This window comes from Anastrepha ludens, chromosome 6, assembly GCF_028408465.1.
Source record: "Anastrepha ludens isolate Willacy chromosome 6, idAnaLude1.1, whole genome shotgun sequence".
Taxonomy (NCBI): Eukaryota; Metazoa; Arthropoda; class Insecta; order Diptera; family Tephritidae; genus Anastrepha; species Anastrepha ludens.
Genome location: NC_071502.1, coordinates 95,959,186 through 95,975,527, shown reverse-complemented (window position 1 = coordinate 95,975,527; position 16,342 = coordinate 95,959,186). Strand labels below are relative to the sequence as shown.

The following is a 16,342-nucleotide window of genomic DNA, read 5'->3' as shown; positions in this document are numbered from 1 at the left end:
CATGAGAACAGAACCAGGCCACTCATCAATCTCTTCACACCTTCAATGAGGACAGCAGCTAGTAGCACTGCCCAGTGGGAATGCAGCTTATGGACAGGCATAATAAACTACATTCATCGGGAGACTCTGACTACCTTCTCAAACTCCCAACTCCCAAGTGCCGTTGTCAGAGTCCAACCAGCAGGTTGCAGGCGAAGAGCTTTAGCTGCCTTGTGAGACCCGCGTAACTTTGACGGAATTACGAGCTGAATATTGAGGCAGGTAAAACTTCTACTTATCGAGAATCGAGCACAGCATGTGATGGTACATCGCGAGGTACTAACTACCCATTCACACGCCCTTGTAAACCTACTCACCTAACACCCGGTTCACTCTGGACGCAACCTGACGAAGCAGCAGGTTTCCTGGGCACGTACCGTCAGATGAGTTAGACGATGACTTTCGGTGACTACACCGCACTGACAATAACAACAACAACATATAGAAAGCTTGACTTCTGTTACGACTGCAGGAATGAGGAGGAAATGGAGAGTTATGCAAAATTTCTCCGTCACTATTCCGCTTCCGCCAGAATGCGACAGCCCTACAAAAACTCTCACTTCTTTGGATGTTTTACAGACTAAGAAACCGCAGCCATCCACAATTGTGCATTCCTTATTAGAGACGCGAAGTGATTACACTGCATTGACAATTAGCGAGAGGAAACTTAAGTCCAGATAAGTGGTATCACAACGGGCCTCTAGGTCCAAGAGAGCGCCTCTAAAACTTAATGGAGAGTGGCAACCGCCGTAACCTTTTTTAACTTACTCAGTCACTGAGATCAAGCCACTATGAGCGAATCTATGCAGCAGAGGCTGTGAAAATTGGACTTCTCGGATTTGTGTCACCGTGCAAGGCAGCGATAGATATTTGTGCGATGGTATGTCCGGTACATAAAGTCTTACATGAGATTTAAAAAAAAAAAATTTAAAATTTCTTTAATATGTACTTTACCCACAACTTCTTTTGCCCCAACGAAAACGTTTTGCGGCCAACATCATGAAATAATGTCTTAATATTTCTGAGGCGCAGTTCTCCCAGCGATGAATAAGTTTCAAGTGGAATATTCATGGAGAAAAGTGGGTGAAAGAATAGTAGGTAAAAGTATGGAACACCTGGTGCAGTTGACTGGTTGCATTTCATATTCAATCATCTGTGGGTGAAAATTAGGATATTTACAACCAGCCAAGTAAGTTGACGCAAGGCATACGGAGTCTAATCAGGTCCGACTTATTTGGAAAACTAGTCATGCGGAACGACCGCTGAACTAAGAACATACTTTTCATAAAAGTAGTAATATTTTAAGTTAATCTGTAATCTCCATCGCGACGAACGCCAGCAACCTTTCGTCTATTTTTAACGATTATCGTTAAAAAGTTCGTCAGGCATTCGTGTAAAAAAATTCCAATCTAGACGATAACTACGTAACGATCAGCTGTTGTCGTAGCGCGAGACGTTATCGAGGTACACACTACCAACACACGAACGATTCGGCTGGCATAAGAAACGAATGATCGCTTTGAGATATCTGATCAAGGCTGATGGAGGAAGGCGAAGGATGGCTGAATTACTTAATTATTTTTATTACTGAATTAACTAATTATTTGCGACTATCGCTTCAAGCAACCAATGAAATTTAACAGGCGTCCAACACTCTTATGCAGACCTGCTATATCAGCAGGTGTGGCAAAGTAGTGAGAGTCCAGATGCTTAAGTCTCTCCGCGAGTGCAAGACAGCTGTGGAATTGGTGCTGAGATGATTCCACTTCATTCTTCAGGCTGCTGGCGCGTAAACGATGCAAAGCAATGCCAAGTCTCAGAGCACGCCTACCTGGCGGACACTACGCGTTAAGAGAACGCAGAGAATTCGACGGCTGACGGCTGAATTCTAAACGGAAAAGCTCACGCGAACGCCTTTGATCCACGCCACGTTGGCAGCAGGAACGCACGACATTAAACGTTTTACTCTGTACTTTTCCAGCGTTCGCTGAGTTAACGCCGGGCTCACATTTCAATTGACAGGTCTTGCGTATGCGTTCAAATGAATCCCACTCTACTAATAGGTCATTTTACTTGTATACCGAACAGAGAGTTCGGGCAGATCTCCAAGAGAAATGAAGGAAGATGTGTAAGTGAAATACAGAGAAAGATATGCCAGCCGAAATGAAGGGAGACGCGCACGCTTTCCACAATAAGTTACAGTTAATCACACCAAATTATTTCTCAGAAAAGCGCAGGAAAGATGGAGCTCCATTTCTTTATGTGCTATTACGAAAACCCTTTGGCCCCAGTACAATATACGAAGGACTCCTCGCTATTCAATTTCCAAACTTGTAGCTGTGTTTACCGGTCACACAGGACGATCGGCATACACGCGGAAAAGCTAGAGTTACCATTTAACCACCATTGCAGAAGCTTTGGGAACCTTTCCGAGAAGGCGGCGAATGAGCACTTTCTCTATATAAATGTCCGGGTTTGTCAGCTAGACGATTAAGGTCACTGGGTGCTCCCTTTTCCCACAGCCTGGGGCAGCGCGCCAACCTACATCCAATCAATCTTCTCCATTATATCAACAGCTCTGGTTGGCTGCAGATATCTGCCTGTTGGAGGTCTCATAATGGTATCAAAACGGCGCTTTAGTGTTACTTGAGGAGTGCCAGACCGGCACTTCAATCATTTCACCTACGTACCTATACCTACCTACACCAAATCACTGCTCACTTTCTTCTTTCTCCCGCCATTCGTATGCGTAGGTTACACTCAAAAAAGCACTCAAATAATTTTCAAGTTACTGCCCGTCGTCAACGTCAACAACTGACCCACCCAACTAATTGGCCTATAGAGGCAAGAACTTCATAAGTAACTGTTTATAAATAATAATAATGAAAATTATGTAAATGTAAAAATGTCACTGTTGCTGTTGCTGTTGCTATGACAACCACTCGTCGAGTGCGCTTTTTCGCCGGCTACTAAAACAAATTCCACACCTCAAACACTCAAACCAAACAACAAATGCACAAATGCAGAAAGGCAAGCGCACACTCGAGTAACGGTTAATTTCACTAAGGCACTTAAGTGCATGCATTGTATGTATGTGTGTATGTATATATGTATGTATGTATAGTTAGCGCTACTTATTGCATATTTTCATACATTTTTAATTATGCAGTAATTCTAAATATAATTTTTACCTTATTTTCAATGAAAATCAAATGCAAATTTTTCGCAGTTATTTTCAGTGGCTGTCGCTTGCTTGTTGCTTGAATTTATTTTATTTTTTTTTTGTTTTTATTTATATTCACTTTTTTCTTCTACTTTTGCTGGTTGTTGTCGCACGAGAAAAATGAGATCGTCATATGCGCGCACAGGGCAAAAGTTGTAGATGTGAAGTTGGTTGTTGTTGGTTGCTTGGTTGGTTGGTTGACTGGCTGGCTGATTGCGTGTTGTTGTTGTTGTGGGATTTTAATTTCTATTCTTCTTGCTTTTATTTTACTACGTTTTTTTATATTGTATTTGTTGTTTCACAGCGATGACGAACTTGTTCACTTTTCTTGCTTGTTCAGCGCGTTGTAATACGAAAAGGAATAACAACAAACTGCACTACACAATGTGTGTGTGTGTGTGTGGGTGTTTGCTTGCGAGTATATTTATTTACTCGCCGTTTTTTTTCTTTGAAAATAGTAATAATAATAAATACTTTTGCCGCTTATTATTATTATTTTTGCTATTATTTTTACTCTTTGCTGACTTTTGTTTATTTTCCAAGCTTTTTGTTGTTTTGATTTTCTAGCGGGGATTTATTGTATAAATAATTTATTGCATACAAACACATGCACAAATACACATACATACATATAGCTGTGTAATGCACTCACTTCACTTGCTTGCTGGAATTTCACTTCTTCTTCTTCTTATTTTTCTTCTGGCGCTGTTTAATAAGTCGTTCTATTACTTGCTTCGTCGTTTCGCACTTTTACTTTTGTTTCCCGGATTGAGTGCTGGTTTGAAACTATTTAACCTCGGCTTTATTTTTTTTATTTCTATCAAAATTAGGTTTTCCAGATTATTGTAATTTTTTTTTTGTTTTTGTATATTCACGAAATATATTTTCACTGCAGTAATCAGAGTTGGAACTGTAAAATGATGCGGATGGTGGAATAAAAATTTATATTTATTTTTTAGAATTCATATTTTTTTTTGTTTTATTATTATGAAAATTATTATTAAATTACGGACTTGAGCTCAATTTTTCAAAATAATATTTTTTATAGGGAACAAAAAAATTTAAAAAATTATTTTCCCTTAATTTGAGTTGAAAGTTATACAGTTTAGAGCTGAAGACAGATTACACATACAGTGGCCGGCCAACAGAAGTCTATGTACATACTCCCCTCCCTTTCGTTGTTTACAAAGTACAAAAACTTTGCTTAAAAATGTGTTTATGCAATTTAATTTGAAATATTTTTCTATTCGACTTAAGGGGTTATACGCAGTTATGACTTTCAAAAAAATCGATTTTTTATTGCATTTTTGTAATGGACATATATTCAAAAGTATACGCACGAAATTTGAAGTAGATCTAAGCAATACTTTCGGAGTTATACCTAAATATGTAGAGATGCCTCGGCACGTTTTAAGGTAGGTATTGAAACTTTAAACGTGTTTTTTTTTTGAAAACGGCATTTTTCAAGTCGGTGTACACGATATCTCGAAAACGGCTTGTTTGATCGGTCAACCGTTTTAACTCAATCTTTAAAGATACATTTTCTAGTAATTAATCGTTCCTTTTGTAAATCTGATACTTATTTTCCATTTTATAATCAATTTACGGCCAAATTTTAACGTAAAAATCGAAATCATTTCTTTTAAAAGCTGCCATTTTGTGAAAATTCACTATTTTGATTAGCCGAACGATTAATTACTAGATAATCTAATATATTAACAAAATTTGTTTGGTTTTTTGATTTCAGATAATCCAATCCTGAGTTACGATGTACACCGTAAATCGTCTTTTTTTAAAGGAGGTTCCAGAAATCGCCTGCAGCGCGTTCTATAATCAACATTTTCATAAATAAAAAATTTTGTTACGTTCCTGAAGGAAAAGCATCCATAACCGCCAAAAATTTTCAAATTAAAATATTCTGAAGTTTCTTCAGGATAAATCCTTGACAACCCGTCTTTTATTTGCTTCATAACTGCGTATAACCCCTTAACTAAAACAAATCCATTCTTTAACATGAAACAGCACAGTTATGCTAAAAAAACGTAAAAATAGCGTTGACAAAAGTGTGCATACAGAACCGGTTTCCTAGCTTGTACTCTGACACCCTATGTTTTGATAACGGTAAAATACCGTTTGTCGTTTTCTTTCCTTTTCTTATGTTTGTTTGCTCATGTTGATTTTAGTTGCAATTTGAATACTTAAGCATCTACAATGGCTCCTCGAAAAGAAATATCAGTTGACGTTAGAAATTTAGTTATTCAGACAGGAAAGAAAAAAAAACCTATGGCGAAATTTCAAAAATCTTAAACTTAGGTCGTGCAGCAGTCCAGAGCATTGTAAAAAACTTTAAAAATAGTGATCCCACCGAAAATAAGCCGCGCAGTGGCCGCCCAAGCAAACTATCTCGCAGAGACGTCAGCTTGATTCTAAAAGAAGTGCACAAAAACACAAAAGTTTCTGCTCCGAAATTGGCCGAGGATATAGCAAGCTCATCCAACAAGTGTGTTCATCCAAGAACAATTCAAAGAGCTGTGAACAAAAACGGCTTTCATAGCAGAACAGAACGAAAAAAGCCTTTTATTTCTTGCTTCAGGTTAGGTCTTTCAACAGGATAACGATCCAAAGCACACAGCACACATTGTGAAGGATTGGCTGCTTTACCATGCTCCAAGACAATTAAATGCACCGCCTCAATCAAAGCTCAGATTTGAATATTATTGAACATGTCTGGGAAATTTTAGATCGAAAAATTAGAAGAAATCGGATTTGAAGCGCTTCAGTAGGTACTCAAAGAACGACTAATAGAACTAGAATAGACTAGAAGCTTGGAACAAAATTAGTCTCTAACAAATTTAGTCACCTCGATGCCACGGCGGCTTCAAGCTGTAATTGATGCTAATGGTGGACCAACTAAATACTAAGAAGCAATATTACTTAGAGTTAAGTGAAGTTTTTCACACTGGAGTAAGATATTTGTGTACTGTATGTAGAGTTTTGTCAACGTTGGTATTCGTTTTTTTTTTTTTGTTTTTGCTATAGCTTTGCTATTCTATGTTAATGCATGGATTTTTTTAAGTTTATAATGTTTAGAAAAAGCTTTCAAATAAAACCGTGTAAACACATTTTTCAGTAAAGTTTTTGAACTTTCAATCCAGTGGAATTGGGGGGTGTATGTAGACTTTTGTCGGTCACTGTACATTAACATAAAAATAGTAGCTCCGATTTACATGCACTAAATATGGATACCTGCATTCATAAACATTTTTTTTCTTGTTTACTCCCCTCGGCAGCATAGGGGGCCTCAACAAGACTCAGTCTTGCGTTAGTTTCTTTAATCTGGATTTTTTTTTTTTAATAAATATATGATTACATAATGCATGAAAAATGTATATGTATGTACAAATTTATTTATATGCAATATAAGCAAATGCATTTTTAAAAATAAAATTTTCCAAATTGTGTTTTTTTCTAATTAGAAAATCTCTTCAAAAAATAGTTGAAAAAAGCATGCAATTACAGTTTTGTCGATACTTTCTCCTCGTTTCTTTAAAATTTATAAGCCAGCCAATCAAAACAGTTCACTAAAGCTCATCTAAACTCGAAACAAATTTTCTATAAACAGTACCAAGTTATGAAAGTACATTCTGTCAAAAAAATATCGGGAATTGTGCATTTAAAAAGCGCGCGCGTTACCCATACTAGTATGGCAACATTTTTTTGCTGGCATATTTGTACAACTGTCCTCTATAGTGTCGCAGAGTGGGAGCGAGATCTGTCAATTAACTTATTTTTGGCGTTTAAATATATCAGTCAACCGCAGGTGTGCTCTGCGACTTCATCCATCATCAATTGGGCTAGAGACGCGTGGCGGCTCGACTCATTCCAAGAGAGTTGAATTTCTTTCAAAAAATTCAACAGAAGCAAGTGAATTCGGGGCCAACGTTTATCCAGCGCATCATTACAGGTGATGAGACGTGGGCATATGAGTTTGATATGCCAACCAGTCAACAGGCGGCTGAATGGCGCTATCCACATGAGGCGAAACCCAGAAAACCACGTCATAGTCGTTCAAAAGTGAAAGTCATGCTACTCGTTTGCTTTACTTATCAACAGTGTTGTGCACTCGAAATTCATGCCAAATGATTCATATTATTTTGAAGTTATGCGACGTTTGAGCGAGAATGTGCATAGGAAAAGGTCCGATTTGTGGAAGGAAAACTCATGAATTTTGCACCATGATAACGCACCGCCTCACAAGGCTCATATTGCGAACACTTTTTTGTCCAAAAACTCGACAAATATCATCCAACAACCGCTGTATTCATGCCTTTTCCCAAAACTTAAATTGCCACCCCGCGAACGCCGCTTTGAGTTAATTGAGTGGCCATTAAGGAGAATTCACTGAGGGAGCTGAAGAAGACCTCTTCTAACGCGTTTCAAAGGTGCTTTGGTGACTGGATTAATCGTTGGCGCATGTGGGCATTGCTTCGAATTGAGCCTATTTTGAAGGTGACAAAATAAATTTTGATGATTAAACAATTATTTTGCGTTTTATTGAACAATTACCGGTACTTTTTTGACAGAATGTATATACTTTGAAACTACTTTCCTAATGATAGTGTCGTAAATCCTGACCGGCAATCAATTTTGCTTGTCTTAAATACTTTTAAGGCCTTTTGATATCGATAATAATAATTGACAAAAAAAAGTAATAAAAACAAAAATAGAAACAGAAATAATAATAATGACAATAATAATAAAAATAATAGCAAAATTAATAAAAAAAAAATTATGAAAATAAAAAAAAAATTTGAATCGAAAAAAAAAATTATTAAAAAAATACATTAAATTGACAAAAAAAAATATGAAAATAAAACGAAAAAATTTAATTGAAAAAAAATTATGAAAAAAATATATTAAATTGACAAAAAAAATTTTAAAATAAAAAAAAAAATTTTTAACTGAAACAAAAATTTTATTAACACAAAAATTTATTAAATTGACAAAAAAACAAATTATGCAAGCAAAAAAGAAAAAAATTTAATTAAAAAGAAGTATTAAAAAAATACTAAAAAAAATATATTAAATTGACAAAAAAAAAGAATTATGAAAATAAAAAAAAAAGTTTAATTGAAAAAAAATATATATTAAATTGACAAAAAACAAGAATTATGAAAATTAAAAAAAGAGTTTAATTGAAAAAAATATATATTAAATTGACAAAAAAATAATAATGAAAATAAAAAAAAATTAATTGAAAAAAGAAAAAAATTATTAAACAAAATAATAAAACATTAAGTTCATGAAATTGACCAAAAAAAAAAAAAATAATAATGCATTGAAAAAGAAGTAAAGAAAACTTTTCTAAATATTATTTTTTTAATTGAATTTGAAAAAAGATTTTAAAGAACATTTTTTTGCGTACAAAAAATACACTAGAATTTGTGCTTTTCAATTAATATTTCGTGAAATATTTTTGAAACAAAAATTTTTACAAAATTTTTAACTAAAAAAAAAAAGTTTATTAAAAAAAAGCTATATTAAATAGAAAAAAAAAATAATTATGCAAATAAAAAAAATTTTTATTAAAAAAAAGTATTAAAAAAAATAGTAAAAAAATATATTAAATTGACAAAAAAAATTGATAATTGACAAATAAAATTATTAAAAAAAATATAAGTATCTAATTGACAAAAAAAAAAGAATTATGAAAATAAAAAAAAATGTTTAATTAAAAAAAAAGTATTAAAAAAATACATTAAATTGACAAAAAAAAAATTATGAAAATACAAAAAAAATTTTTAATTGAAAAAAAAAATTATTAAACAAAATAGTAAAAAAAAAATTTATGAAAGTAACCAAAAAAAAAAAAATGATGAAAATGAAAAAAAATAATTGAATTGAAAAAAAAGTAAAGGAAACCTAGCTAAATATTATTTTTCAATTGAATTTGAAAAAAGATTTTAAAGAACATTATTTTGCCTACAAAAAATACACTAGAATTTGTGCTTTTCAAATAATTTTTAGTTAATGAAATATTTTTGAAACAAAAATGTTTAAATAAACCAAAAAAAATTCTTTGTTTTAGTCTGCAAAAGTGCTTTATAACTCGTAACCGCAGCTCTAAACATTGAGACTAGCTTCAGACACAGACGTAGCTCCATGCCCAAGTGAAGTGTGCTTATACTTAACTGTCAAACTCATATTACGCGGAAGTTTCCATTCAAAGTACCGTACAAGCTGGATTTACGTAAATCTGTCGCCAATCTGTTTGGACGACTCAGTACAAGTGAAATTCTGAAGGTGTTTGAAGATAAACTAATCTCCGGTGCGACTATTTTTCGTGTTTTGAAAGATTGCCGGAATGGAAAAGAACCGGAAAATAAGGGTACACCGCGTCGCCCACCAAAAGTAAGTGCCGCAACAACGAAAACACTGCAGTCAAGTGCCAATCAATACGCAAATTAGCACAAAAACTTGGCATTTCAAAGTCTGGCGTTAACAAGATTTTGAAGAAAAACAATGTAATTCATCGTAAACGTAAGCGAGCACCAAATATACAGCGAAACAACTCGAAAAAATACCAATTTGCTGCCGTGCACCTCATCGTGAACACTTTGCGAATGAAAAATTCATAATTTTGTTTGATGAATCGTACTTCACATTTTCTCATCATGAATTGCGTGGCAACGACGGTTTTTACACTGACAACATCGAAACAACACCAAACGAGCTTAAATATGCCAGCAAAACAAAATTTGAGCTGAAGGTGCTAGTGTGGGTGGCCATTTCTTCGAAGGGTGTTTCGGAACCAATGATTCGCAAAAACAAAGCCAAAGCCAAAGCGATCAATGCTGACGTTTATATCGGTCAATACTTGCCAAAGCAGAAGAAATGCATCGCTAAATATCACAATAGCGACGTAATCATGTTTTGGCCAGACCTTGCAAGCTATCTTTATGCAAAAAAAAAACCATTGGATTGGTTAACTGAGCAAAAAATACCATTTGTGCCAAAAAAGCAAAATCCTCCAAGCGTGCCACAGGCACGTCCAATACAAAATTTCTGGGCAGTTCTCAAGCGGATGATGTACGAAAGGGCTGCGAGGCACGAAATGAGCAACAGTTGATCAATCGAATCAAGCGAAAGTTGAAAGAAATCGATATAAAGCAACGTCCAAAACTTAAATCGGGACATTCGTTCTACTCTACGAAAAATCGAAGGCAATGGTCCATTAAGTGTAATCTAAGTGTGTTTTTGATATGTAAACAAACGACTGAAGTAAGTCTCAATGTTTAGTGGACATATGGTAATATTTTCAATTACACAAAAAAAAAAAAAAAAAAATTCTATACTTGGTATTCTTTAAATTCATCTATTTACTGCGCCACCAGTTAAAATTTTCATAATTTTCAGCTTTCCGTTTATTTAAATTTTTAAATTAGTCAAAAAAAAAAAAAAAGAAATCTAATCAAATATTTTATAAATTTATAAATTTTTAATATATTTATAGATACTTTATGAAGTTTACACTTCGACATAATGGTCTTTTGTGGGCGAAAAATTTAATAAAAAATTTATAAATTTATATACATTTTATTTTATTGTACTATTATTTATTTCATTTTTTATATACATTTTTCTTAAAAATATCAGCAAAACGAATATAAGGATTAATAAGAGAAATACAAGAAAAAAATTTGTTTACTTTATTTTTTTTGTTTTTTACTTTTTATTTTTTATTTGGCTGCTAATTAATTTTTTTTTACAGCCATTTCTTCAATTATTGTTTTAGAATTGTATGATTAGATTAGATTAGATTTGTGGGGGGTTGAACAAGTCCAAGCACTCAGTCTGTAGACCATTGAACTACACCCGGATAGATATCAGTAGAAATAATAGAGATAGGAAAGTTAAAAGGTGAATGGTACAAACGGATAAATTAGTGTGAGTTCACTCTTCCACAAATCTCTTGGATTAATTGATGAATTTTAAGAGATCCGGAAGAGGAAGAGCATGAACTTTGTCCATACTCAATGTATCGCAATCCAATATCCTAAGTCTGATACTGGAAAATGCAGAACAGCTACAGAGAAAATGCTCTGCAGTGTCGTCATTCTCAAGACAGGATAGGCATATCGGGCTGTCTACGACCCCCGTGGTAGCCATATGTTGACCATAGACCCTGCCCTGCCCTTTGATTACACCCACCAGTACTCTTAGGTCCTTCCTGCTGAGTTTTAGGAGAAAGTTCGCTAGTTTCCTGTTTGGTTTTTTCACAAAGCACTTGCCAACTCTGCACGAGTTCAAATCAGAGCAACGTCCTCTATGGATAGACCTCATGAAGTCGTCAATCCATAGTTGAATCGATGCGGAATTGACACCTAGAAAGGGTTCAGGGCCTAGTGGCATACTTGCAGATACCTCATTTGCCAATTTATCAGCTAACTCGTTCCCTGCAATACCACAATGTCCAGGCACCCAAATAAGACTAAGTTTGTTGTGTTTTGCAACACTGTTCAGTTTTGTCTTACATTCACTGACTAACTTCGAAGAGCAGCGTGGGTTAGCAAGGGCTTTCAGTTTACAATTGTAAACTACAATATTTTTCGTAGCGTTTTAGGTATTAAGTAATGCCAGTGCTTAATTTTCTTCAACTTTGATTTAATTTATTTGAAGTGATTATGCCAAAATTTTAATTTTTTTAGTTTAGCTTTTTTTAATCAAAATTTTAAGCTATTTGATATTAAAATTGCCAAGCCTAAAATACAATTTTTGTAGCACTTTTACATATCACAGCTGAGTTCAGTCACTTTATGATTTTTTTTTCTCAAATTGCTTTTTGAATTAATTTAATTTTTCTTTAGTCTTTATATTTCATTTCACTCGTAATGGAAATTTTTCAATTAGCTAAGTTTTTTCATAATTTTTTTTAATGATTTACACAAAATTTTGTTTCGCAAGTTGTGAGCTTCTAAACCTTTATGCAAATTCAAATTGGCCTTAGGCTTTATAAAATAATAAATAAATTTAGGCTTCTAAATATTTATTCAAATTGGACTGTTTGGATTGCTATAAGAAATTTAAAGCTTCCTAATTAATATACTTATTTTGTATAGTGTAGAATATTTTTAATAACGAAAAAAAAAAAAAATATCTTCTAAAAATTTATGCTGGCCACCAGTTTGTTTACACGTAAGCGTATTTGTACTATTATTTTACATTTGTAAATAAATAAATAAATGTTTATAAAAATTCGCTAGGAAAAATAAAAAATTGTGTAGGCAGGCATTCATAATTTTTACAAAATTTTAAGAGTAACTGCATACGAATCACAGTTGACTGCCGGGTTAGTGCCTCTACTATTTGTGCTTGGACCTGTGCTCAGTGCTGTTGTTTGTGTAGTTACTGGTCTGGCTTTCGCTCCGGCACAGTACTGACACTCGGAGCTGCCAATATGACACGCTTAGACCTGTCGTAGGCCCATTGTGCTACGACTGGACCTTTTTCCTCACACTATGGAATCCCTTTTGAGCCACCCTGTGGCTTTTGTAAACGAACTTAATTTCGTTAGTTTAAAATGCGCTTATTCCGCTAGATCTGTTAAAAATTACCTGTATGGGTGTCTATTTCATATATGGAATTTTTTTAGGAAATTTTCAAATTAAATATATTTATATAAACCTCAGTAACCGAGCTGATAATTTGAAAATTTGTATAATTGTCAGTATTTTGCTTTTTACTAAAGTTTAAGAACGCTGAATAAAAATTAGATTAATTTTGATATTTCTAATGGTTTCAAGCGGAAATTTTTAAATAAAAAAATTTAAAAAAAAGTACACATCTAATGTTTGTTTTAACAATTAAATACGTTTCAATATTTTATGTTATCTCAATGCACTAATTTGGTAAATTTCTAAATTAGAGATTCTATAAATCGAAATTATTTTATTTTGTGTGATTTTTAAAAGCGAGTAGAATCTAACGATTTCAAAGCTAGAATGTAAATAGGATTCACTAATTTATGTATGTAATATTAGTAAATTTATAAGCTTAATAAATTCAAAGCAATTTTAATTTCAAAATAAATCATTTTTTAAACACAAAATTTATTATAAAGGCTGGTAAAATTTCAAGGGCCGATGTTGAATCTGAACCACACCTAAACATCAACGGCACTGTTGGACTTCTTTCTTTGGGGTTATTTGAAAGAAAAAATGCACGTCGATAAGCCACCAGCAATTCAAGAGCTAAAGGATGAGACAATTCGGCAGATTAACGGCAAAGAACCTCAATTATGCCTCAGCGTCATCGAAAATTTGGACCATCGGACGGAGGTGTGCCGCCGAGGTCGCGGCGGTTATTTGGCCGATACTTTGCTCTATGCGTAATTGAACTATACCAATATTATCATAATAAAGGGAAATGACAACAATTTCTTAGAAAAATTGTATTTTACTCAAAATCAACACCGGCCCTTGAAACTTAACCACCCTTTATAATTAAGAAATTTCTTGAATATTTTAATATATAAAAATCAAAACTCAGCCTTTAATTATTATATATTTAAAGAAAGGCATTTAAAAGAATTTAAGAATAAAAAAATTTAAAATTTTCTATTTTTAATTATCAAACAAAAAATAAAAATTAAAAAAAAAGAAATATTTTATAATTAAAAATAAAAGAGTATTTTATAATTAAAGAATTTATAATTAAAAATAATAAAAAAAATTATAATTCAACAATTTAAAATTAAAAATAAAAAAAAAAAAAAATATTTTAATTAAAAATATTTTTTTTTTATAATTAAAGAATTTACAATTAAAAATAAAAAAATGTTTTATAGTTAAAGAATTTATAATTAAAAATTAAAAAAAAATGTATAATTAAAGAATTTATAATTAAAAATTAAAAGAAAAAAATTATATATTAATTAAAGAATAAAAAAAATTTATAATAAAATAATTAAAAATAAAAAAAAATATTTTATAATTAGAGAATTTATAATTAAAAATTAAAAAAAATTATAATTAAAGAATTTATAATTAAAAATTCAAAATAAAAAAAATATTCTATAATTAAAAATAAAAAAATACTTTATAATTAAAGATTTTAGAATTAAAAATTAAAAGAAAAATTATAATTAAAGAATTTATAATTAGAACTTAAAAAATATTTTATAATTAAAGAATTTATAATTAAAACTTAAAAAAAAATTCTATAATTAAAGAATTTATAATTATAAATAAAAAAAATTTTATAATTAAAAATTAAAAAAAAAAAAAAATTTATAATAGGAAAATGTATAATTAAATTTTTCTGTTTTGCTACTAAAAGGTGCTATATTTAAAGAAAAAAATGGAGTGCTAACAGCCGGCGCCTTTGTGAAAATTTTTACTAAATGTCTTAGTAGAAATGCAGTTTCGTTATTTATTTTCCTTATTTATTATAATTAATTTAATTTGTATTTATTCCAACTAAGTAGAATTTTAATAAATAGTAAATAATAAAATTATAATTAATTAAATTTTTATTTATTCCAACTAAGTAGAATTTTTATAAATAGCAAATAATACTGCAGCTGCCAGTGTTACCGGCTTTGATTTTATTTTCTTTATTTGACTCATTTGCCTGCTTAGGTCCTATGCTTTTTCAAGGCCTATTCAATTTTTATATCCACAAAAAGTTAAGTTTTTTAGGAACTTTTTTAAAAACTAAACACAATTTATATGACTTTTTTATAAAAAAAAAAAATGTTCGCCACTTTTATAAATAGTCATTTTCAACACAAAAAACAAGTCACCTTGCATTAAAAAACTAAAAACAGCAATGAGCAAACATTTTTTTGGTTTTCATTACCGTTATACCTTTAAAGAATTTTGTTGCGTCCGGCTTAGCCGGTTCTTAAATTTGATTTCTTTATTGTTGCGTGGAGCGCTATGAAAAAGCGAAAGTTTTTAGTTGTTTTTGGTTTTCTTTCACACAGAACAAATAGTTAAACACCTTTTAATAAGGATTTAAAAATATATATTTTTTTTTTTTTCGAACAATAACAAGATTTTCAACACAAAAATTCAACTTTTTCACAATTAAAGCGGAAATTGCGTCATTGGAATATGAAACGCGCGCGAATTTCTCAACTTCACTTTTGGTTTGTTTTATTCACTTACTTATTTCTTGCCTTTTTGTATTATTTATTTTACGCTTCAAACACACGGCGGCATGAAATTTCGTTTTATTTACTTTAAACGCTTCGAGCGGCTATCCAGCCAGTTCACTTCGCGAAGCAGCAATTTTCAGCAGAAATTTCGTTGGATTTTTTGTTTTTGTGCAACACCAGCTGGCGCGTTGAAGCAACTTTTTTCCGCTTATCTAGCTGTGTATTTTTCCTACTACTATTGGCTGAATATTTTCGAAATGAACGATTAAACGCGGTGGGGACTGGGGAAACACGTTTTGCTGGCGCTAATAGTAGAAGCGTTAAAATATAAATACTTTTTTTTCTGGTTGGAAATTGAATTTTTCCTTTGTTGGTTGGATTTTTTTTTTTTCTTCACAAAATATTCACACGACGAGAACGCAACAAATATACGCAAAAAGCTGTGCAGTGCTCGGCGCCTGTTCACAGACTGAATTCATGTGCGGCAGCAGCGCGGCGGATTGGGTAGCAGCAGGCAAGGAAATCAGTCGACAAGCAAGCAAGCAAGCAGCAGACAGTTAAAGTGCTGAGCAAACTCGCTCACAACACTCTCAGGCAGCAGCAAAAGAGTGGCGCAACTATGGCTGTGGCTGCAGCGGATAAGCAGAGCAACGTACAGCCAACCAGCCAGTAGTGAACGTTAGTAGTAGGGTAGCGTGACAGCGCAGTTGGCGCATGCAGCGATGACAGCATAGGCAAAAGAAATGCAGTCGGCAAGTTGACGAAGACGCCGGCAATGTGAGGAGCCGACCAGTTAGTCGGTCTCAGCTAGCCAGCCAACAACGAGTCCAAACTAGACAGCCAGCAGGCAAACAGCTAGCAAACGGCAGCACAGCATAGTCAGCCGACTAGCCAACGAACCAGCGAAGCAAGGAATCGAC

The 16,342-nt window shown here is 32.8% G+C and overlaps 1 protein-coding gene across 3 annotated transcripts in view; it reads right to left on the bottom strand.

Moving 5' to 3' along the window:
- The window catches only part of LOC128868434 (protein muscleblind-like), a 106,643-nt gene extending 90,739 nt beyond the window's left edge, over positions 1-15,904 (bottom strand). For 2 of the 3 annotated variants that reach the window (XM_054110521.1, XM_054110520.1), the window contains exons 1-2: positions 15,130-15,904; positions 3,231-4,172 (exon numbers count right to left, since the gene is read on the bottom strand). The gene's annotated coding sequence lies outside the window, so the exon portion shown is untranslated. Of the gene's footprint in view, positions 1-3,230; positions 4,173-15,121 lie in introns of all 3 variants that reach the window. The other variant, XR_008455114.1, reaches the window with a different exon arrangement.
- Between the last annotated feature and the right edge of the window lie 438 nt (positions 15,905-16,342).